This window comes from Pleurodeles waltl, chromosome 8, assembly GCF_031143425.1.
Source record: "Pleurodeles waltl isolate 20211129_DDA chromosome 8, aPleWal1.hap1.20221129, whole genome shotgun sequence".
Classification (NCBI taxonomy): domain Eukaryota; kingdom Metazoa; phylum Chordata; class Amphibia; order Caudata; family Salamandridae; genus Pleurodeles; species Pleurodeles waltl.
In genome coordinates, this window is record NC_090447.1 from 1,516,792,203 (window position 1) to 1,516,815,604 (window position 23,402).

Here is a 23,402-nt window from a genome sequence, read left to right on the forward strand (position 1 = left end):
CACCTCGAAATCATTCACTTTGAGGGTACAGCTATGTCTTAAACTTCCGGTATCCTTCTGCAGCTAACTGGGTGCATTTACTCATTTACTTTTTTGGTGCGCAACCTAGGTACTTCTTTTATTCCAAACTCTGAATAGGCACACAAATGTGTGGGATGAGTAAGCAAGCTATATCATCTGACAGCTTGGTTCATGGGAAAATAGAAGATGATGCAGCCTAAGCTTTACATTAAAATCAAGATAGAAACTGGAAATAATGGAAGTCAAAGCTGAAGGCAAGAGAGGTGGAAGCCATTTTGAAAGGAAGATAGAACGCAAGTGCTGTGCTCTACTGATGGTATGTCGATCAGGTTATTGAAAGGTTTCATCTATGAACTAAAATGTCTACTGAAGCTGACTCCAAGAGAGAACTACACCTAATTAGCTAGGTGCTCAGTCCTTGCCGAAACCCGGGATTGAACCAGGGACCTTTAGATCTTCAGTCTAACGCTCTCCCAACTGAGCTATTTCGGCCAGTTGTCAAAGAATACCTTCCTGATGATTCTTAATCATTGTAGGCAACAAGTGGGCATCTGATCAATCACTAGGAGGGTACATCTATGTGTTAAAGTATGCTGTATCCTTCTGCAGCTAACTGGGCACAATTAGTCAATTTATTTTTTATTGCGCAAGCTAGGTATTTCTTTTTTTCTAAACGCTAAATAGGCTAGCAATCTAATACACAGAAATGTGTGGCATGAGGAAGCAAGCTATATCATCTGACACTTTGGTCCAAGGTTAGATGGAAAATGATGCAGGCTACAGTTTACCCTAAAATCGAGATAGAAACGGCAAATAAGGGAAGTCAAAGCTGAAGGCAAGAGAGGTGGAATCCATTTTCAAAGAAAGATAGAAAACACGTACTGTCTTGTACTGATGGTATGTCAATTAGGTTGATGAAAGGTTTTATTAATTAAATAAAACGTCACCGGAAGCTGACTCCAAAAAAGAAACTTGCCTGACGAACTAGCTGCTCAGTCTTTGACCAAACCAAGGATTTAACCAGGGACCCTTAGATCTAAAGTTTGACGTCCTCGCAACTGAGCTCTTTCAGCCCGTTTTTTCACAGTGCCTTCCTTATTATTATTAATCATTGTAGACAAGAAATATAAGTCGCAATCATTCACTGTGAGGGTACAGCTATGTGTTACACTTTGCTGTATCCTTCTGTAGCTAACTGGGGGCAATTACTCCTTTACTTTTTTGCTACGCGAGCTAGGTACTTCTTTTTTTCTAAACTCTGAATAGGCTACCATTCTCATAAACAGAAATGTGTGGCATGACTAAGCAAGCTATATCATCTGACAGTTTGGCTCATGGGAAAATGGAAGATGACGCCGCCTACGGTTTACATCAAAATCAAGATAGAAACGGGAAATAATGGAAGTCAAAGCTGAAGGCAAGAGAGGTGGAAGCCATTTTGAAAGGAAGATAGAAAATAAGTGCTCTTTTGTACCGATGGCATGTCGATCAGGTTGATGCAAGTTTTTATCAATGAAATAAAATGTCCCTTGAGAGTGACTCCAAGAAAGAAACATGCCTAACAAGCTGAGTGCTTGGTCTTTGGCACAACCTAGGATTGAACCAAGGACCTTTTTTTATCTTTAGTCTAACATTCTCCCAACTGAGATATTTAAACCAGGTGTCATGAAAAGCTTTCCGTATCATTTTTAATCATTGTAGACAAGACACAGAAGTCTAAATCATTCACTGTGAGGGTACAGCTATGTCTTAAACTTTGCTGTATCCTTCTCCAGTTAACTGGGTGTAATTAGGGAATTCGTTTTTTATTGTGCAAGCTAGGTATTTCTTTTTTTCTAAACTCTAAATAGGTTAGCAATCTAATGCACAGAAATGTGTGGCATGAGTAAGCAAGCTATTTCATCCGACACTTTGGTTCAAGGGAAGATGGAGACTGATGCAGACTGCGGGTTACCTAAAAATCAAGACAGAAACAGTAAATAATGGAAGTCAAAGCTGAAGGCAAGAGAGGTGGAATCCATTTTGAAAGGAAGATAGAAAACAAGTACTGTCTTGTACTGATGGTATGTCAATTAGGTTGATGAAAGGTTTTATCAATTAAATAAAACGTCACCAGAAGCTGAATCCAAGAAAGAAACACGCCTAACAAGCTGTCTTCTGAGTCTTTGCCGAAACCCGGGACCTTTAGATCTTCAGTCTAACGCTCTCCCAACTGAGCTATTTCGGCCAGTTATTTCACAGGTCCCTCCGTTTTCTTCTTAATCATTGTAGACAAGACATACACCTCGAAATCATTCACTTTGAGGGTACAGCTATGTCTTAAACTTCCGGTATCCTTCTGCAGCTAACTGGGTGCATTTACTCATTTACTTTTTTGGTGCGCAACCTAGGTACTTCTTTTATTCCAAACTCTGAATAGGCACACAAATGTGTGGGATGAGTAAGCAAGCTATATCATCTGACAGCTTGGTTCATGGGAAAATAGAAGATGATGCAGCCTAAGCTTTACATTAAAATCAAGATAGAAACTGGAAATAATGGAAGTCAAAGCTGAAGGCAAGAGAGGTGGAAGCCATTTTGAAAGGAAGATAGAACGCAAGTGCTGTGCTCTACTGATGGTATGTCGATCAGGTTATTGAAAGGTTTCATCTATGAACTAAAATGTCTACTGAAGCTGACTCCAAGAGAGAACTACACCTAATTAGCTAGGTGCTCAGTCCTTGCCGAAACCCGGGATTGAACCAGGGACCTTTAGATCTTCAGTCTAACGCTCTCCCAACTGAGCTATTTTGGCCAGTTGTCAGAAAATACCTTCCTGATGATTCTTAATCATTGTAGGAAACAAGTGGGCATCTGATCAATCACTAGGAGGGTACATCTATGTGTTAAAGTATGCTGTATCCTTCTGCAGCTAACTGGGCACAATTAGTCAATTTATTTTTTATTGCGCAAGCTAGGTATTTCTTTTTTTCTAAACGCTAAATAGGCTAGCAATCTAATACACAGAAATGTGTGGCATGAGGAAGCAAGCTATATCATCTGACACTTTGGTCCAAGGTTAGATGGAAAATGATGCAGGCTACAGTTTACCCTAAAATCGAGATAGAAACGGCAAATAATGGAAGTCAAAGCTGAAGGCAAGAGAGGTGGAATCCATTTTCAAAGAAAGATAGAAAACACGTACTGTCTTGTACTGATGGTATGTCAATTAGGTTGATGAAAGGTTTTATTAATTAAATAAAACGTCACCGGAAGCTGACTCCAAAAAAGAAACTTGCCTGACGAACTAGCTGCTCAGTCTTTGACCAAACCAAGGATTTAACCAGGGACCCTTAGATCTAAAGTTTGACGTCCTCGCAACTGAGCTCTTTCAGCCCGTTTTTTCACAGTGCCTTCCTTATTATTGTTAATCATTGTAGACAAGAAATATAAGTCGCAATCATTCACTGTGAGGGTACAGCTATGTGTTACACTTTGCTGTATCCTTCTGTAGCTAACTGGGGGCAATTACTCCTTTACTTTTTTGCTACGCGAGGTAGGTACTTCTTTTTTTCTAAACTCTGAATAGGCTACCACTCTCATAAACAGAAATGTGTGGCATGACCAAGCAAGCTATATCATCTGACAGTTTGGCTCATGGGAAAATGGAAGATGACGCCGGCTACGGTTTACATTAAAATCAAGATAGAAACGGGAAATAATGGAAGTCAAAGCTGAAGGCAAGAGAGGTGGAAGCCATTTTGAAAGGAAGATAGAAAATAGGTGCTCTTTTGTACCGATGGCATGTCGATCAGGTTGATGCAAGTTTTTATCAATGAAATAAAATGTCACTTGAGAGTGATTCCAAGAAAGAAACATGCCTAACAAGCTGAGTGCTTGGTCTTTGGCACAACCCAGGATTGAACCAAGGACCTTTTTTATCTTTAGTCTAACATTCTCCCAACTGAGATATTTTAGCCAGGTGTCATGAAAAGCTTTCCGTATCATTTTTAATCATTGTAGACAAGACACAGAAGTCTAAATCATTCACTGTGAGGGTACAGCTATGTCTTAAACTTTGTTGAATCCTTCTCCAGTTAACTGGGTGTAATTAGGGAATTCGTTTTTTATTGTGCAAGCTAGGTATTTCTTTTTTTCTAAACTCTAAATAGGCTAGCAATCTAATGCACAGAAATGTGTGGCATGAGTAAGCAAGCTATTTCATCCGACACTTTGGTTCAAGGGAAGATGGAGACTGATGCAGACTGCGGGTTACCTAAAAATCAAGACAGAAACAGTAAATAATGGAAGTCAAAGCTGAAGGCAAGAGAGGTGGAATCCATTTTGAAAGGAAGATAGAAAACAAGTACTGTCTTGTACTGATGGTATGTCAATTAGGTTGATGAAAGGTTTTATCAATTAAATAAAACGTCACCAGAAGCTGAATCCAAGAACGAAACACGTCTAAAAAGCTGTCTTCTGAGTCTTTGCCGAAACCCGGGATTGAACCAGGGACCTTTAGATCTTCAGTCTAACGCTCTCCCAACTGAGCTATTTCGGCCAGTTATTTCACAGCTCCCTCCGTTTTCTTCTTAATCATTGCAGACAAGACATACACCTCCAAATCATTCACTTTGATGGTACAGCTATGTCTTAAACTTCCGGTATCCTTCTGCAGCTAACTGGGTGCATTTACTCATTTACTTTTTTGGTGCGCAACCTAGGTACTTCTTTTATTCCAAACTCTGAATAGGCACACAAATGTGTGGGATGAGTAAGCAAGCTTTATCATCTGACAGCTTGGTTCATGGGAAAATAGAAGATGATGCAGCCTAAGCTTTACATTAAAATCAAGATACAAACTGGAAATAATGGAAGTCAAAGCTGAAGGCAACAGAGGTGGAAGCCATTTTGAAAGGAAGATAGAACGCAAGTGCTGTGCTCTACTGATGGTATGTCGATCAGGTTATTGAAAGGTTTCATCTATGAACTAAAATGTCTACTGAAGCTGACTCCAAGAGAGAACTACACCTAATTAGCTAGGTGCTCAGTCCTTGCCGAAACCCGGGATTGAACCAGGGACCTTTAGATCTTCAGTCTAACGCTCTCCCAACTGAGCTATTTCGGCCAGTTGTCAGAGAATACCTTCCTGATGATTCTTAATCATTGTAGGCAACAAGTGGGCATCTGATCAATCACTAGGAGGGTACATCTATGTGTTAAAGTATGCTGTATCCTTCTGCAGCTAACTGGGCACAATTAGTCAATTTATTTTTTATTGCGCAAGCTAGGTATTTCTTTTTTTCTAAACGCTAAATAGGCTAGCAATCTAATACACAGAAATGTGTGGCATGAGGAAGCAAGCTATATCATCTGACACTTTGGTCCAAGGTTAGATGGAAAATGATGCAGGCTACAGTTTACCCTAAAATCGAGATAGAAACGGCAAATAATCGAAGTCAAAGCTGAAGGCAAGAGAGGTGGAATCCATTTTCAAAGGAAGATAGAAAACACGTACTGTCTTGTACTGATGGTATGTCAATTAGGTTGATGAAAGGTTTTATTAATTAAATAAAACGTCACCGGAAGCTGACTCCAAAAAAGAAACTTGCCTGACGAACTAGCTGCTCAGTCTTTGACCAAACCAAGAATTTAACCAGGGACCCTTAGATCTAAAGTTTGACGTCCTCGCAACTGAGCTCTTTCAGCCCGTTTTTTCACAGTGCCTTCCTTATTATTGTTAATCATTGTAGACAAGAAATATAAGTCGCAATCATTCACTGTGAGGGTACAGCTATGTGTTACACTTTGCTGTATCCTTCTGTAGCTAACTGGGGGCAATTACTCCTTTACTTTTTTGCTACGTGAGGTAGGTACTTCTTTTTTTCTAAACTCTGAATAGGCTACCACTCTCATAAACAGAAATGTGTGGCATGACCAAGCAAGCTATATCATCTGACAGTTTGGCTCATGGGAAAATGGAAGATGACGCCGGCTACGGTTTACATCAAAATCAAGATAGAAACGGGAAATAATGGAAGTCAAAGCTGAAGGCAAGAGAGGTGGAAGCCATTTTGAAAGGAAGATAGAAAATAAGTGCTCTTTTGTACCAATGGCATGTCGATCAGGTTGATGCAAGTTTTTATCAATGAAATAAAATGTCCCTTGAGAGTGACTCCAAGAAAGAAACATGCCTAACAAGCTGAGTGCTTGGTCTTTGGCACAACCCAGGATTGAACCAAGGACCTTTTTTTATCTTTAGTCTAACATTCTCCCAACTGAGATATTTAAACCAGGTGTCATGAAAAGCTTTCGGTATCATTTTTAATCATTGTAGACAAGACACAGAAGTCTAAATCATTCACTGTGAGGGTACAGCTATGTCTTAAACTTTGCTGTATCCTTCTCCAGTTAACTGGGTGTAATTAGGGAATTCGTTTTTTATTGTGCAAGCTAGGTATTTCTTTTTTTCTAAACTCTAAATAGGCTAGCAATCTAATGCACAGAAATGTGTGGCATGAGTAAGCAAGCTATTTCATCCGACACTTTGGTTCAAGGGAAGATGGAGACTGATGCAGACTGCGGGTTACCTAAAAATCAAGACAGAAACAGTAAATAATGGAAGTCAAAGCTGAAGGCAAGAGAGGTGGAATCCATTTTGAAAGGAAGATAGAAAACAAGTACTGTCTTGTACTGATGGTATGTCAATTAGGTTGATGAAAGGTTTTATCAATTAAATAAAACGTCACCAGAAGCTGAATCCAAGAAAGAAACACGCCTAACAAGCTGTCTTCTGAGTCTTTGCCGAAACCCGGGATTGAACCAGGGACCTTAAGATCTTCAGTCTAACGCTCTCCCAACTGAGCTATTTCAGCCAGTTATTTCACAGCTCCCTCCGTTTTCTTCTTAATCATTGTAGACAAGACATACACCTCGAAATCATTCACTTTGAGGGTACAGCTATGTCTTAAACTTCCGGTATCCTTCTGCAGCTAACTGGGTGCATTTACTCATTTACTTTTTTGGTGCGCAACCTAGGTACTTCTTTATTCCAAACTCTGAATAGGCACACAAATGTGTGGGATGAGTAAGCAAGCTATATCATCTGACAGCTTGGTTCATGGGAAAATAGAAGATGATGCAGCCTAAGCTTTACATTAAAATCAAGATAGAAACTGGAAATAATGGAAGTCAAAGCTGAAGGCAAGAGAGGTGGAAGCCATTTTGAAAGGAAGACAGAAAATAAGTGCTCTTTTGTACGATGGCATGTCGATCAGGTTGATGCAAGTTTTTATCAATGAAATAAAATGTCACTTGAGAGTGACTCCAAGAAAGAAACATGCCTAACAAGCTGAGTGCTTGGTCTTTGGCACAACCCAGGATTGGACCAAGGACCTTTTTTATCTTTAGTCTAACATTCTCCCAACTGAGATATTTTAGCCAGGTGTCATGAAAAGCTTTCTGTATCATTTTTAATCATTGTAGACAAGACACAGAAGTCTAAATCATTCACTGTGAGGGTACAGCTATGTCTTAAACTTTGCTGTATCCTTCTCCAGTTAACTGGGTGTAATTAGGGAATTCGTTTTTTATTGTGCAAGCTAGGTATTTCTTTTTTTCTAAACTCTAAATAGGCTAGCAATCTAATGCACAGAAATGTGTGGCATGAGTAAGCAAGCTATTTCATCCGACACTTTGGTTCAAGGGAAGATGGAGACTGATGCAGACTGCGGGTTACCTAAAAATCAAGACAGAAACAGTAAATAATGGAAGTCAAAGCTGAAGGCAAGAGAGGTGGAATCCATTTTGAAAGGAAGATAGAACGCAAGTGCTGTGCTCTACTGATGGTATGTTGATCAGGTTATTAAAAGGTTTCATCTATGAACTAAAATGTCTACTGAAGCTGACTCCAAGAGAGAACTACACCTAATTAGCTAGGTGCTCAGTCCTTGCCAAAACCCGGGATTGAACCAGGGACCTTTAGATCTTCAATCTAACGCTCTCCCAACTGAGCTATTTCGGCCACTTATTTCACAGGTCCCTCCGTATTCTTCTTAATCATTGTAGACAAGACATACACCTCGAAATCATTCACTTTGAGGGTACAGCTATGTCTTAAACTTCCGGTATCCTTCTGCAGCTAACTGGGTGCAATTACTCATTTACTTTTTTGGTGCGCAACCTAGGTACTTCTTTTATTCCAAACTCTGAATAGCCACACAAATGTGTGGGATGAGTAAGCAAGCTATATCATCTGACAGCTTGGTTCATGGGAAAATGTAAGATGATGCAGCCTAAGGTTTACATTAAAATCAAGATAGAAACTGGAAATAATGGAAGTCAAAGCTGAAGGCAAGAGAGGTGGAAGCCATTTTGAAAGGAAGATAGAAGCAAGTGCTGTGCTCTACTGATGGTATGTCGAACAGGTTATTAAAAGGTTTCATCTATGAACTAAAATGTCTACTGAAGCTGACTCCAAGAGAGAACTACACCTAATTAGCTAGGTGCTCAGTCCTTGCCAAAACCCGGGATTGAACCAGAGAGCTTTAGATCTTCAGTTTAACGCTCTCCCAAATGAGCTATTTCGGCCAGTTGTCAGAGAATACCTTCCTGATGATTCTTAATCATTGCAGGCAACAAGTGGGCATCTGATCAATCACTAGGAGGGTACATCTATGTGTTAAAGTATGCTGTATCCTTCTGCAGCTAACTGGGCACAATTAGTCAATTTATTTTTTATTGCGCAAGCTAGGTATTTCTTTTTTTCTAAACGCTAAATAGGCTAGCAATCTAATACACAGAAATGTGTGGCATGAGGAAGCAAGCTATATCATCTGACACTTTGGTCCAAGGTTAGATGGAAAATGATGCAGGCTACAGTTTACCCTAAAATCGAGATAGAAACGGCAAATAATGGAAGTCAAAGCTGAAGGCAAGAGAGGTGGAATCCATTTTCAAAGAAAGATAGAAAACACGTACTGTCTTGTACTGATGGTATGTCAATTAGGTTGATGAAAGGTTTTATTAATTAAATAAAACGTCACCGGAAGCTGACTCCAAAAAAGAAACTTGCCTGACGAACTAGCTGCTCAGTCTTTGACCAAACCAAGGATTTAACCAGGGACCCTTAGATCTAAAGTTTGACGTCCTCGCAACTGAGCTCTTTCAGCCCGTTTTTTCACAGTGCCTTCCTTATTATTGTTAATCATTGTAGACAAGAAATATAAGTCGCAATCATTCACTGTGAGGGTACAGCTATGTGTTACACTTTCCTGTATCCTTCTGTAGCTAACTGGGGGCAATTACTCCTTTACTTTTTTGCTACGCGAGGTAGGTACTTCTTTTTTTCTAAACTCTGAATAGGCTACCACTCTCATAAACAGAAATGTGTGGCATGACCAAGCAAGCTATATCATCTGACAGTTTGGCTCATGGGAAAATGGAAGATGACGCCGGCTACGGTTTACATCAAAATCAAGATAGAAACGGGAAATAATGGAAGTCAAAGCTGAAGGCAAGAGAGGTGGAAGCCATTTTGAAAGGAAGATAGAAAACAAGTACTGTCTTGTACTGATGGTATGTCAATTAGGTTGATGAAAGATTTTATCAATTAAATAAAACGTCACCAGAAGCTGAATCCAAGAAAGAAACACACCTAACAAGCTGTCTTCTGAGTCTTTGCCGAAACCCGAGATTGAACCAGGGACCTTTAGATCTTCAGTCTAACGCTCTCCCAACTGAGCTATTTCGGCCACTTATTTCACAGGTCCCTCCGTTTTCTTCTTAATCATTGTAGACAAGACATACACCTCGAAATCATTCACTTTGAGGGTACAGCTATGTCTTAAACTTCCGGTATCCTTCTGCAGCTAACTGGGTGCATTTACTCATTTACTTTTTTGGTGCGCAACCTAGGTACTTCTTTTATTCCAAACTCTGAATAGGCACACAAATGTGTGGGATGAGTAAGCAAGCTATATCATCTGACAGCTTGGTTCATGGGAAAATAGAAGATGATGCAGCCTAAGCTTTACATTAAAATCAAGATAGAAACTGGAAATAATGGAAGTCAAAGCTGAAGGCAAGAGAGGTGGAAGCCATTTTGAAAGGAAGATAGAAAATAAGTGCTCTTTTGTACCGATGGCATGTCGATCAGGTTGATGCAAGTTTTTATCAATGAAATAAAATGTCACTTGAGAGTGACTCCAAGAAAGAAACATGCCTAACAAGCTGAGTGCTTGGTCTTTGGCACAACCCAGGATTGGACCAAGGACCTTTTTTATCTTTAGTCTAACATTCTCCCAACTGAGATATTTTAGCCAGGTGTCATGAAAAGCTTTCCGTATCATTTTTAATCATTGTAGACAAGACACAGAAGTCTAAATCATTCACTGTGAGGGTACAGCTATGTCTTAAACTTTGCTGTATCCTTCTCCAGTTAACTGGGTGTAATTAGGGAATTCGTTTTTTATTGTGCAAGCTAGGTATTTCTTTTTTTCTAAACTCTAAATAGGCTAGCAATCTAATGCACAGAAATGTGTGGCATGAGTAAGCAAGCTATTTCATCCGACACTTTGGTTCAAGGGAAGATGGAGACTGATGCAGACTGCGGGTTACCTAAAAATCAAGACAGAAACAGTAAATAATGGAAGTCAAAGCTGAAGGCAAGAGAGGTGGAATCCATTTTGAAAGGAAGATAGAAAACAAGTACTGTCTTGTACTGATGGTATGTCAATTAGGTTGATGAAAGGTTTTATCAATTAAATAAAACGTCACCAGAAGCTGAATCCAAGAAAGAAACACGCCAAACAAGCTGTCTTCTGAGTCTTTGCCGAAACCCGGGATTGAACCAGGGACCTTTAGATCTTCAGTCTAACGCTCTCCCAACTGAGCTATTTCGGCCAGTTATTTCACAGGTCCCTCCGTTTTCTTCTTAATCATTGTAGACAAGACATACACCTCGAAATCATTCACTTTGAGGGTACAGCTATGTCTTAAACTTCCGGTATCCTTCTGCAGCTATCTGGGTGCATTTACTCATTTACTTTTTTGGTGCGCAACCTAGGTACTTCTTTTATTCCAAACTCTGAATAGGCACACAAATGTGTGGGATGAGTAAGCAAGCTATATCATCTGACAGCTTGGTTCATGGGAAAATAGAAGATGATGCAGCCTAAGCTTTACATTAAAATCAAGATACAAACTGGAAATAATGGAAGTCAAAGCTGAAGGCAAGAGAGGTGGAAGCCATTTTGAAAGGAAGATAGAACGCAAGTGCTGTGCTCTACTGATGGTATGTCGATCAGGTTATTGAAAGGTTTCATCTATGAACTAAAATGTCTACTGAAGCTGACTCCAAGAGAGAACTACACCTAATTAGCTAGGTGCTCAGTCCTTGCCGAAACCCAGGATTGAACCAGGGACCTTTAGATCTTCAGTCTAACGCTCTCCCAACTGAGCTATTTCGGCCAGTTGTCAAAGAATACCTTCCTGATGATTCTTAATCATTGTAGGCAACAAGTGGGCATCTGATCAATCACTAGGAGGGTACATCTATGTGTTAAAGTATGCTGTATCCTTCTGCAGCTAACTGGGCACAATTAGTCAATTTATTTTTTATTGCGCAAGCTAGGTATTTCTTTTTTTCTAAACGCTAAATAGGCTAGCAATCTAATACACAGAAATGTGTGGCATGAGGAAGCAAGCTATATCATCTGACACTTTGGTCCAAGTTTAGATGGAAAATGATGCAGGCTACAGTTTACCCTAAAATCGAGATAGAAACGGCAAATAATGGAAGTCAAAGCTGAAGGCAAGAGAGGTGGAATCCATTTTCAAAGAAAGATAGAAAACACGTACTGTCTTGTACTGATGGTATGTCAATTAGGTTGATGAAAGGTTTTATTAATTAAATAAAACGTCACCGGAAGCTGACTCCAAAAAAGAAACTTGCCTGACGAACTAGCTGCTCAGTCTTTGACCAAACCAAGGATTTAACCAGGGACCCTTAGATCTAAAGTTTGACGTCCTCGCAACTGAGCTCTTTCAGCCCGTTTTTTCACAGTGCCTTCCTTATTATTGTTAATCATTGTAGACAAGAAATATAAGTCGCAATCATTCACTGTGAGGGTACAGCTATGTGTTACACTTTGCTGTATCCTTCTGTAGTTAACTGGGGGCAATTACTCCTTTACTTTTTTGCTACGTGAGGTAGGTACTTCTTTTTTTCTAAACTCTGAATAGGCTACCACTCTCATAAACAGAAATGTGTGGCATGACCAAGCAAGCTATATCATCTGACAGTTTGGCTCATGGGAAAATGGAAGATGACGCCGGCTACGGTTTACATCAAAATCAAGATAGAAACGGGAAATAATGGAAGTCAAAGCTGAAGGCAAGAGAGGTGGAAGCCATTTTGAAAGGAAGATAGAAAATAAGTGCTCTTTTGTACCGATGGCATGTCGATCAGGTTGATGCAAGTTTTTATCAATGAAATAAAATGTCCCTTGAGAGTGACTCCAAGAAAGAAACATGCCTAACAAGCTGAGTGCTTGGTCTTTGGCACAACCCAGGATTGAACCAAGGACCTTTTTTTATCTTTAGTCTAACATTCTCCCAACTGAGATATTTAAACCAGGTGTCATGAAAAGCTTTCCGTATCATTTTTAATCATTGTAGACAAGACACAGAAGTCTAAATCATTCACTGTGAGGGTACAGCTATGTCTTAAACTTTGCTGTATCCTTCTCCAGTTAACTGGGTGTAATTAGGGAATTTGTTTTTTATTGTGCAAGCTAGGTATTTCTTTTTTTCTAAACTCTAAATAGGCTAGCAATCTAATGCACAGAAATGTGTGGCATGAGTAAGCAAGCTATTTCATCCGACACTTTGGTTCAAGGGAAGATGGAGACTGATGCAGACTGCGGGTTACCTAAAAATCAAGACAGAAACAGTAAATAATGGAAGTCAAAGCTGAAGGCAAGAGAGGTGGAATCCATTTTGAAAGGAAGATAGAAAACAAGTACTGTCTTGTACTGATGGTATGTCAATTAGGTTGATGAAAGGTTTTATCAATTAAATAAAACGTCCCCAGAAGCTGAATCCAAGAAAGAAACACGCCTAAAAAGCTGTCTTCTGAGTCTTTGCCGAAACCCGGGACCTTTAGATCTTCAGTCTAACGCTCTCCCAACTGAGCTATTTCAGCCACTTATTGCGCAGGTCCCTCCGTATTTTTCTTAATCATTGTAGACAAGACATACACCCCGAAATCATTCACTTTGAGGGTACAGCTATGTCTTAAACTTCCGGTATCCTTCTGCAGCTAACTGGGTGCAATTACTCATTAAATTTTTTGGTGCGCAACCTAGGTACTTCTTTTATTCCAAACTCTGAATAGGCACACAAATGTGTGGGATGAGTAAGCAAGCTATATCATCTGACAGCTTGGTTCATGGGAAAATGGAAGATGATGCAGCCTAAGCTTTACATTAAAATCAAGATAGAAACTGGAAATAATGGAAGTCAAAGCTGAAGGCAACAGAGGTGGAAGCCATTTTGAAAGGAAGATAGAACGCAAGTGCTGTGCTCTACTGATGGTATGTTGATCAGGTTATTAAAAGGTTTCATCTATGAACTAAAATGTCTACTGAAGCTGACTCCAAGAGAGAACTACACCTAATTAGCTAGGTGCTCAGTCCTTGCCAAAACCCGGGATTGAACCAGGGACCTTTAGATCTTCAATCTAACGCTCTCCCAACTGAGGTATTTCGGCCACTTATTTCACAGGTCCCTCCGTATTCTTCTTAATCATTGTAGACAAGACATACACCTCTAAATCATTCACTTTGAGGGTACAGCTATGTCTTAAACTTCCGGTATCCTTCTGCAGCTAACTGGGTGCAATTACTCATTTACTTTTTTGGTGCGCAACCTAGGTACTTCTTTTATTCCAAACTCTGAATAGGCACACAAATGTGTGGGATGAGTAAGCAAGCTATATCATCTGACAGCTTGGTTCATGGGAAAATGTAAGATGATGCAGCCTAAGGTTTACATTAAAATCAAGATAGAAACTGGAAATAATGGAAGTCAAAGCTGAAGGCAAGAGAGGTGGAAGCCATTTTGAAAGGAAGATAGAACGCAAGTGCTGTGCTCTACTGATGGTATGTCGAACAGGTTATTAAAAGGTTTCATCTATGAACTAAAATGTCTACTGAAGCTGACTCCAAGAGAGAACTACACCTAATTAGCTAGGTGCTCAGTCCTTGCCAAAACCCGGGATTGAACCAGAGAGCTTTAGATCTTCAGTTTAACGCTCTCCCAAATGAGCTATTTCGGCCAGTTGTCAGAGAATACCTTCCTGATGATTCTTAATCATTGCAGGCAACAAGTGGGCATCTGATCAATCACTAGGAGGGTACATCTATGTGTTAAAGTATGCTGTATCCTTCTGCAGCTAACTGGGCACAATTAGTCAATTTATTTTTTATTGCGCAAGCTAGGTATTTCTTTTTTTCTAAACGCTAAATAGGCTAGCAATCTAATACACAGAAATGTGTGGCATGAGGAAGCAAGCTATATCATCTGACACTTTGGTCCAAGGTTAGATGGAAAATGATGCAGGCTACAGTTTACCCTAAAATCGAGATAGAAACGGCAAATAATGGAAGTCAAAGCTGAAGGCAAGAGAGGTGGAATCCATTTTCAAAGAAAGATAGAAAACACTTACTGTCTTGTACTGATGGTATGTCAATTAGGTTGATGAAAGGTTTTATTAATTAAATAAAACGTCACCGGAAGCTGACTCCAAAAAAGAAACTTGCCTGACGAACTAGCTGCTCAGTCTTTGACCAAACCAAGGATTTAACCAGGGACCCTTAGATCTAAAGTTTGACGTCCTCGCAACTGAGCTCTTTCAGCCCGTTTTTTCACAGTGCCTTCCTTATTATTGTTAATCATTGTACACAAGAAATATAAGTCGCAATCATTCACTGTGAGGGTACAGCTATGTGTTACACTTTCCAGTATCCTTCTGTAGCTAACTGGGGGCAATTACTCCTTTACTTTTTTGCTACGCGAGGTAGGTACTTCTTTTTTTCTAAACTCTGAATAGGCTACCACTCTCATAAACAGAAATGTGTGGCATGACCAAGCAAGCTATATCATCTGACAGTTTGGCTCATGGGAAAATGGAAGATGACGCCGGCTAGGGTTTACATTAAAATCAAGATAGAAACGGGAAATAATGGAAGTCAAAGCTGAAGGCAAGAGAGGTGGAAGCCATTTTGAAAGGAAGATAGAAAATAAGTTCTCTTTTGTACCGATGGCATGTCGATCAGGTTGATGCAAGTTTTTATCAATGAAATAAAATGTCACTTGAGAGTGACTCCAAGAAAGAAACATGCCTAACAAGCTGAGTGCTTGGTCTTTGGCACAACCCAGGATTGAACCAAGGACCTTTTTTATCTTTAGTCTAACATTATCCTAACTGAGATATTTTAGCCAGGTGTCATGAAAAGCTTTCCGTATCATTTTTAATCATTGTAGACAAGACACAGAAGTCTAAATCATTCACTGTGAGGGTACAGCTATGTCTTAAACTTTGTTGTATCCTTCTCCAGTTAACTGGGTGTAATTAGGGAATTTGTTTTTTATTCTGCAAGCTAGGTATTTCTTTTTTTCTAAACTCTAAATAGGCTAGCAATCTAATGCACAGAAATGTATGGCATGAGTAAGCAAGCTATTTCATCCGACACTTTGGTTCAAGGGAAGATGGAGACTGATGCAGACTGCGGGTTACCTAAAAATCAAGATAGAAACAGTAAATAATGGAAGTCAAAGCTGAAGGCAAGAGAGGTGGAATCCATTTTGAAAGGAAGATAGAAAACAAGTACTGTCTTGTACTGATGGTATGTCAATTAGGTTGATGAAAGGTTTTATCAATTAAATAAAACGTCACCAGAAGCTGAATCCAAGAACGAAACACGTCTAAAAAGCTGTCTTCTGAGTCTTTGCCGAAACCCGGGATTGAACCAGGGACCTTTAGATCTTCAGTCTAACGCTCTCCCAAATGAGCTATTTCGGCCAGTTGTCAGAGAATACCTTCCTGATGATTCTTAATCATTGCAGGCAACAAGTGGGCATCTGATCAATCACTAGGAGGGTACATCTATGTGTTAAAGTATGCTGTATCCTTCTGCAGCTAACTGGGCACAATTAGTCAATTTATTTTTTATTGCGCAAGCTAGGTATTTCTTTTTTTCTAAACGCTAAATAGGCTAGCAATCTAATACACAGAAATGTGTGGCATGAGGAAGCAAGCTATATCATCTGACACTTTGGTCCAAGGTTAGATGGAAAATGATGCAGGCTACAGTTTACCCTAAAATCGAGATAGAAACGGCAAATAATGGAAGTCAAAGCTGAAGGCAAGAGAGGTGGAATCCATTTTCAAAGAAAGATAGAAAACACTTACTGTCTTGTACTGATGGTATGTCAATTAGGTTGATGAAAGGTTTTATTAATTAAATAAAACGTCACCGGAAGCTGACTCCAAAAAAGAAACTTGCCTGACGAACTAGCTGCTCAGTCTTTGACCAAACCAAGGATTTAACCAGGGACCCTTAGATCTAAAGTTTGACGTCCTCGCAACTGAGCTCTTTCAGCCCGTTTTTTCACAGTGCCTTCCTTATTATTGTTAATCATTGTACACAAGAAATATAAGTCGCAATCATTCACTGTGAGGGTACAGCTATGTGTTACACTTTCCAGTATCCTTCTGTAGCTAACTGGGGGCAATTACTCCTTTACTTTTTTGCTACGCGAGGTAGGTACTTCTTTTTTTCTAAACTCTGAATAGGCTACCACTCTCATAAACAGAAATGTGTGGCATGACCAAGCAAGCTATATCATCTGACAGTTTGGCTCATGGGAAAATGGAAGATGACGCCGGCTAGGGTTTACATTAAAATCAAGATAGAAACGGGAAATAATGGAAGTCAAAGCTGAAGGCAAGAGAGGTGGAAGCCATTTTGAAAGGAAGATAGAAAATAAGTTCTCTTTTGTACCGATGGCATGTCGATCAGGTTGATGCAAGTTTTTATCAATGAAATAAAATGTCACTTGAGAGTGACTCCAAGAAAGAAACATGCCTAACAAGCTGAGTGCTTGGTCTTTGGCACAACCCAGGATTGAACCAAGGACCTTTTTTATCTTTAGTCTAACATTATCCTAACTGAGATATTTTAGCCAGGTGTCATGAAAAGCTTTCCGTATCATTTTTAATCATTGTAGACAAGACACAGAAGTCTAAATCATTCACTGTGAGGGTACAGCTATGTCTTAAACTTTGTTGTATCCTTCTCCAGTTAACTGGGTGTAATTAGGGAATTTGTTTTTTATTCTGCAAGCTAGGTATTTCTTTTTTTCTAAACTCTAAATAGGCTAGCAATCTAATGCACAGAAATGTGTGGCATGAGTAAGCAAGCTATTTCATCCGACACTTTGGTTCAAGGGAAGATGGAGACTGATGCAGACTGCGGGTTACCTAAAAATCAAGATAGAAACAGTAAATAATGGAAGTCAAAGCTGAAGGCAAGAGAGGTGGAATCCATTTTGAAAGGAAGATAGAAAACAAGTACTGTCTTGTACTGATGGTATGTCAATTAGGTTGATGAAAGGTTTTATCAATTAAATAAAACGTCACCAGAAGCTGAATCCAAGAACGAAACACGTCTAAAAAGCTGTCTTCTGAGTCTTTGCCGAAACCCGGGATTGAACCAGGGACCTTTAGATCTTCAGTCTAACGCTCTCCCAACTGAGCTATTTCGGCCAGTTATTTCACAGCTCCCTCCGTTTTCTTCTTAATCATTGTAGACAAGACATACACCTCCAAATCATTCACTTTGATGGTACAGCTATGTCTTAAACTTCCGGTATCCTTCTGCAGCTAACTGGGTGCATTTACTCATTTACTTTTTTGGTGCGCAACCTAGGTACTTCTTTTATTCCAAACTCTGAATAGGCACACAAATGTGTGGGATGAGTAAGCAAGCTATATCATCTGACAGCTTGGTTCATGGGAAAATAGAAGATGATGCAGCCTAAGCTTTACATTAAAATCAAGATACAAACTGGAAATAATGGAAGTCAAAGCTGAAGGCAACAGAGGTGGAAGCCATTTTGAAAGGAAGATAGAACGCAAGTGCTGTGCTCTACTGATGGTATGTCGATCAGGTTATTGAAAGGTTTCATCTATGAACTAAAATGTCTACTGATGCTGACTCCAAGAGAGAACTACACCTAATTAGCTAGGTGCTCAGTCCTTGCCGAAACCCGGGATTGAACCAGGGACCTTTAGATCTTCAGTCTAACGCTCTCCCAACTGAGCTATTTCGGCCAGTTGTCAGAGAATACCTTCCTGATGATTCTTAATCATTGTAGGCAACAAGTGGGCATCTGATCAATCACTAGGAGGGTACATCTATGTGTTAAAGTATGCTGTATCCTTCTGCAGCTAACTGGGCACAATTAGTCAATTTATTTTTTATTGCGCAAGCTAGGTATTTCTTTTTTTCTAAACGCTAAATAGGCTAGCAATCTAATACACAGAAATGTGTGGCATGAGGAAGCAAGCTATATCATCTGACACTTTGGTCCAAGGTTAGATGGAAAATGATGCAGGCTACAGTTTACCCTAAAATCGAGATAGAAACGGCAAATAATCGAAGTCAAAGCTGAAGGCAAGAGAGGTGGAATCCATTTTCAAAGGAAGATAGAAAACACGTACTGTCTTGTACTGATGGTATGTCAATTAGGTTGATGAAAGGTTTTATTAATTAAATAAAACGTCACCGGAAGCTGACTCCAAAAAAGAAACTTGCCTGACGAACTAGCTGCTCAGTCTTTGACCAAACCAAGAATTTAACCAGGGACCCTTAGATCTAAAGTTTGACGTCCTCGCAACTGAGCTCTTTCAGCCCGTTTTTTCACAGTGCCTTCCTTATTATTATTAATCATTGTAGACAAGAAATATAAGTCGCAATCATTCACTGTGAGGGTACAGCTATGTGTTACACTTTGCTGTATCCTTCTGTAGCTAACTGGAGGCAATTACTCCTTTACTTTTTTGCTACGCGAGCTAGGTACTTCTTTTTTTCTAAACTCTGAATAGGCTACCATTCTCATAAACAGAAATGTGTGGCATGACTAAGCAAGCTATATCATCTGACAGTTTGGCTCATGGGAAAATGGAAGATGACGCCGCCTACGGTTTACATCAAAATCAAGATAGAAACCGGAAATAATGGAAGTCAAAGCTGAAGGCAAGAGAGGTGGAAGCCATTTTGAAAGGAAGATAGAAAATAAGTGCTCTTTTGTACCGATGGCATGTCGATCAGGTTGATGCAAGTTTTTATCAATGAAATAAAATGTCCCTTGAGAGTGACTCCAAGAAAGAAACATGCCTAACAAGCTGAGTGCTTGGTCTTTGGCACAACCCAGGATTGAACCAAGGACCTTTTTTTATCTTTAGTCTAACATTTTCCCAACTGAGATATTTAAACCAGGTGTCATGAAAAGCTTTCCGTATCATTTTTAATCATTGTAGACAAGACACAGAAGTCTAAATCATTCACTGTGAGGGTACAGCTATGTCTTAAACTTTGCTGTATCCTTCTCCAGTTAACTGGGTGTAATTAGGGAATTTGTTTTTTATTGTGCAAGCTAGGTATTTCTTTTTTTCTAAACTCTAAATAGGCTAGCAATCTAATGCACAGAAATGTGTGGCATGAGTAAGCAAGCTATTTCATCCGACACTTTGGTTCAAGGGAAGATGGAGACTGATGCAGACTGCGGGTTACCTAAAAATCAAGACAGAAACAGTAAATAATGGAAGTCAAAGCTGAAGGCAAGAGAGGTGGAATCCATTTTGAAAGGAAGATAGAAAACAAGTACTGTCTTGTACTGATGGTATGTCAATTAGGTTGATGAAAGGTTTTATCAATTAAATAAAACGTCACCAGAAGCTGAATCCAAGAAAGAAACACGCCTAACAAGCTGTCTTCTGAGTCTTTGCCGAAACCCGGGATTGAACCAGGGACCTTTAGATCTTCAGTCTAACGCTCTACCAACTGAGCTATTTCGGCCAGTCATTTGACCGGTCCCTCCGTTTTCTTCTTAATCATTGTAGACAAGACATACACCTCGAAATCATTCACTTTGAGGGTACAGCTATGTCTTAAACTTCCGGTATCCTTCTGCAGCTAACTGGGTGCAATTACTCATTTAATTTTTTGGTGCGCAACCTAGGTACTTCTTTTATTCCAAACTCTGAATAGGCACACAAATGTGTGGGATGAGTAAGCAAGCTATATCATCTGACAGCTTGGTTCATGGGAAAATGGAAGATGATGCAGCCTAAGCTTTACATTAAAATCAAGATAGAAACTGGAAATAATGGAAGTCAAAGCTGAAGGCAACAGAGGTGGAAGCCATTTTGAAAGGAAGATAGAACGCAAGTGCTGTGCTCTACTGATGGTATGTTGATCAGGTTATTAAAAGGTTTCATCTATGAACTAAAATGTCTACTGAAGCTGACTCCAAGAGAGAACTACACCTAATTAGCTAGGTGCTCAGTCCTTGCCAAAACCCGGGATTGAACCAGGGACCTTTAGATCTTCAATCTAACGCTCTCCCAACTGAGCTATTTCGGCCACTTATTTCACAGGTCCCTCCGTATTCTTCTTAATCATTGTAGACAAGACATACACCTCGAAATCATTCACTTTGAGGGTACAGCTATGTCTTAAACTTCCGGTATCCTTCTGCAGCTAACTGGGTGCAATTACTCATTTACTTTTTTGGTGCGCAACCTAGGTACTTCTTTTATTCCAAACTCTGAATAGGCACACAAATGTGTGGGATGAGTAAGCAAGCTATATCATCTGACAGCTTGGTTCATGGGAAAATGTAAGATGATGCAGCCTAAGGTTTACATTAAAATCAAGATAGAAACTGGAAATAATGGAAGTCAAAGCTGAAGGCAAGAGAGGTGGAAGCCATTTTGAAAGGAAGATAGAACGCAAGTGCTGTGCTCTACTGATGGTATGTCGAACAGGTTATTAAAAGGTTTCATCTATGAACTAAAATGTCTACTGAAGCTGACTCCAAGAGAGAACTACACCTAATTAGCTAGGTGCTCAGTCCTTGCCAAAACCCGGGATTGAACCAGAGAGCTTTAGATCTTCAGTTTAACGCTCTCCCAAATGAGCTATTTCGGCCAGTTGTCAGAGAATACCTTCCTGATGATTCTTAATCATTGCAGGCAACAAGTGGGCATCTGATCAATCACTAGGAGGGTACATCTATGTGTTAAAGTATGCTGTATCCTTCTGCAGCTAACTGGGCACAATTAGTCAATTTATTTTTTATTGCGCAAGCTAGGTATTTCTTTTTTTCTAAACGCTAAATAGGCTAGCAATCTAATACACAGAAATGTGTGGCATGAGGAAGCAAGCTATATCATCTGACACTTTGGTCCAAGGTTAGATGGAAAATGATGCAGGCTACAGTTTACCCTAAAATCGAGATAGAAACGGCAAATAATGGAAGTCAAAGCTGAAGGCAAGAGAGGTGGAATCCATTTTCAAAGAAAGATAGAAAACACTTACTGTCTTGTACTGATGGTATGTCAATTAGGTTGATGAAAGGTTTTATTAATTAAATAAAACGTCACCGGAAGCTGACTCCAAAAAAGAAACTTGCCTGACGAACTAGCTGCTCAGTCTTTGACCAAACCAAGGATTTAACCAGGGACCCTTAGATCTAAAGTTTGACGTCCTCGCAACTGAGCTCTTTCAGCCCGTTTTTTCACAGTGCCTTCCTTATTATTGTTAATCATTGTAGACAAGAAATATAAGTCGCAATCATTCACTGTGAGGGTACAGCTATGTGTTACACTTTCCTGTATCCTTCTGTAGCTAACTGGGGGCAATTACTCCTTTACTTTTTTGCTACGCGAGGTAGGTACTTCTTTTTTTCTAAACTCTGAATAGGCTACCACTCTCATAAACAGAAATGTGTGGCATGACCAAGCAAGCTATATCATCTGACAGTTTGGCTCATGGGAAAATGGAAGATGACGCCGGCTAGGGTTTACATTAAAATCAAGATAGAAACGGGAAATAATGGAAGTCAAAGCTGAAGGCAAGAGAGGTGGAAGCCATTTTGAAAGGAAGATAGAAAATAAGTTCTCTTTTGTACCGATGGCATGTCGATCAGGTTGATGCAAGTTTTTATCAATGAAATAAAATGTCACTTGAGAGTGACTCCAAGAAAGAAACATGCCTAACAAGCTGAGTGCTTGGTCTTTGGCACAACCCAGGATTGAACCAAGGACCTTTTTTATCTTTAGTCTAACATTATCCTAACTGAGATATTTTAGCCAGGTGTCATGAAAAGCTTTCCGTATCATTTTTAATCATTGTAGACAAGACACAGAAGTCTAAATCATTCACTGTGAGGGTACAGCTATGTCTTAAACTTTGTTGTATCCTTCTCCAGTTAACTGGGTGTAATTAGGGAATTTGTTTTTTATTCTGCAAGCTAGGTATTTCTTTTTTTCTAAACTCTAAATAGGCTAGCAATCTAATGCACAGAAATGTGTGGCATGAGTAAGCAAGCTATTTCATCCGACACTTTGGTTCAAGGGAAGATGGAGACTGATGCAGACTGCGGGTTACCTAAAAATCAAGATAGAAACAGTAAATAATGGAAGTCAAAGCTGAAGGCAAGAGAGGTGGAATCCATTTTGAAAGGAAGATAGAAAACAAGTACTGTCTTGTACTGATGGTATGTCAATTAGGTTGATGAAAGGTTTTATCAATTAAATAAAACGTCACCAGAAGCTGAATCCAAGAACGAAACACGTCTAAAAAGCTGTCTTCTGAGTCTTTGCCGAAACCCGGGATTGAACCAGGGACCTTTAGATCTTCAGTCTAACGCTCTCCCAACTGAGCTATTTCGGCCAGTTATTTCACAGCTCCCTCCGTTTTCTTCTTAATCATTGTAGACAAGACATACACCTCCAAATCATTCACTTTGATGGTACAGCTATGTCTTAAACTTCCGGTATCCTTCTGCAGCTAACTGGGTGCATTTACTCATTTACTTTTTTGGTGCGCAACCTAGGTACTTCTTTTATTCCAAACTCTGAATAGGCACACAAATGTGTGGGATGAGTAAGCAAGCTATATCATCTGACAGCTTGGTTCATGGGAAAATAGAAGATGATGCAGCCTAAGCTTTACATTAAAATCAAGATACAAACTGGAAATAATGGAAGTCAAAGCTGAAGGCAACAGAGGTGGAAGCCATTTTGAAAGGAAGATAGAACGCAAGTGCTG

At 39.6% G+C, this 23,402-nt stretch overlaps 11 non-coding genes across 11 annotated transcripts; all 11 read right to left on the bottom strand.

Annotated features, from left to right (window-relative positions):
- Positions 1-440: 440 nt before the first annotated feature.
- TRNAF-GAA (transfer RNA phenylalanine (anticodon GAA)) lies at positions 441-513 on the bottom strand. The gene has a single exon. It is a non-coding gene; the product is annotated as a tRNA-Phe (tRNA).
- Positions 514-2,742: 2,229 nt separating this feature from the next.
- On the bottom strand, positions 2,743-2,815 carry TRNAF-GAA (transfer RNA phenylalanine (anticodon GAA)). Its single transcript has one exon. It is a non-coding gene; the product is annotated as a tRNA-Phe (tRNA).
- A 1,673-nt stretch (positions 2,816-4,488) lies between these two features.
- On the bottom strand, positions 4,489-4,561 carry TRNAF-GAA (transfer RNA phenylalanine (anticodon GAA)). The gene has a single exon. It is a non-coding gene; the product is annotated as a tRNA-Phe (tRNA).
- A 494-nt stretch (positions 4,562-5,055) lies between these two features.
- On the bottom strand, positions 5,056-5,128 carry TRNAF-GAA (transfer RNA phenylalanine (anticodon GAA)). Its single transcript has one exon. It is a non-coding gene; the product is annotated as a tRNA-Phe (tRNA).
- Positions 5,129-7,950: 2,822 nt separating this feature from the next.
- TRNAF-GAA (transfer RNA phenylalanine (anticodon GAA)) lies at positions 7,951-8,023 on the bottom strand. The gene has a single exon. It is a non-coding gene; the product is annotated as a tRNA-Phe (tRNA).
- Positions 8,024-10,829: 2,806 nt separating this feature from the next.
- Positions 10,830-10,902, bottom strand: TRNAF-GAA (transfer RNA phenylalanine (anticodon GAA)). The gene has a single exon. It is a non-coding gene; the product is annotated as a tRNA-Phe (tRNA).
- A 6,855-nt stretch (positions 10,903-17,757) lies between these two features.
- TRNAF-GAA (transfer RNA phenylalanine (anticodon GAA)) lies at positions 17,758-17,830 on the bottom strand. The gene has a single exon. It is a non-coding gene; the product is annotated as a tRNA-Phe (tRNA).
- A 494-nt stretch (positions 17,831-18,324) lies between these two features.
- Positions 18,325-18,397, bottom strand: TRNAF-GAA (transfer RNA phenylalanine (anticodon GAA)). The gene has a single exon. It is a non-coding gene; the product is annotated as a tRNA-Phe (tRNA).
- Positions 18,398-20,071: 1,674 nt separating this feature from the next.
- Positions 20,072-20,144, bottom strand: TRNAF-GAA (transfer RNA phenylalanine (anticodon GAA)). Its single transcript has one exon. It is a non-coding gene; the product is annotated as a tRNA-Phe (tRNA).
- Positions 20,145-20,638: 494 nt separating this feature from the next.
- On the bottom strand, positions 20,639-20,711 carry TRNAF-GAA (transfer RNA phenylalanine (anticodon GAA)). The gene has a single exon. It is a non-coding gene; the product is annotated as a tRNA-Phe (tRNA).
- Positions 20,712-22,951: 2,240 nt separating this feature from the next.
- TRNAF-GAA (transfer RNA phenylalanine (anticodon GAA)) lies at positions 22,952-23,024 on the bottom strand. Its single transcript has one exon. It is a non-coding gene; the product is annotated as a tRNA-Phe (tRNA).
- Positions 23,025-23,402: the final 378 nt, after the last annotated feature.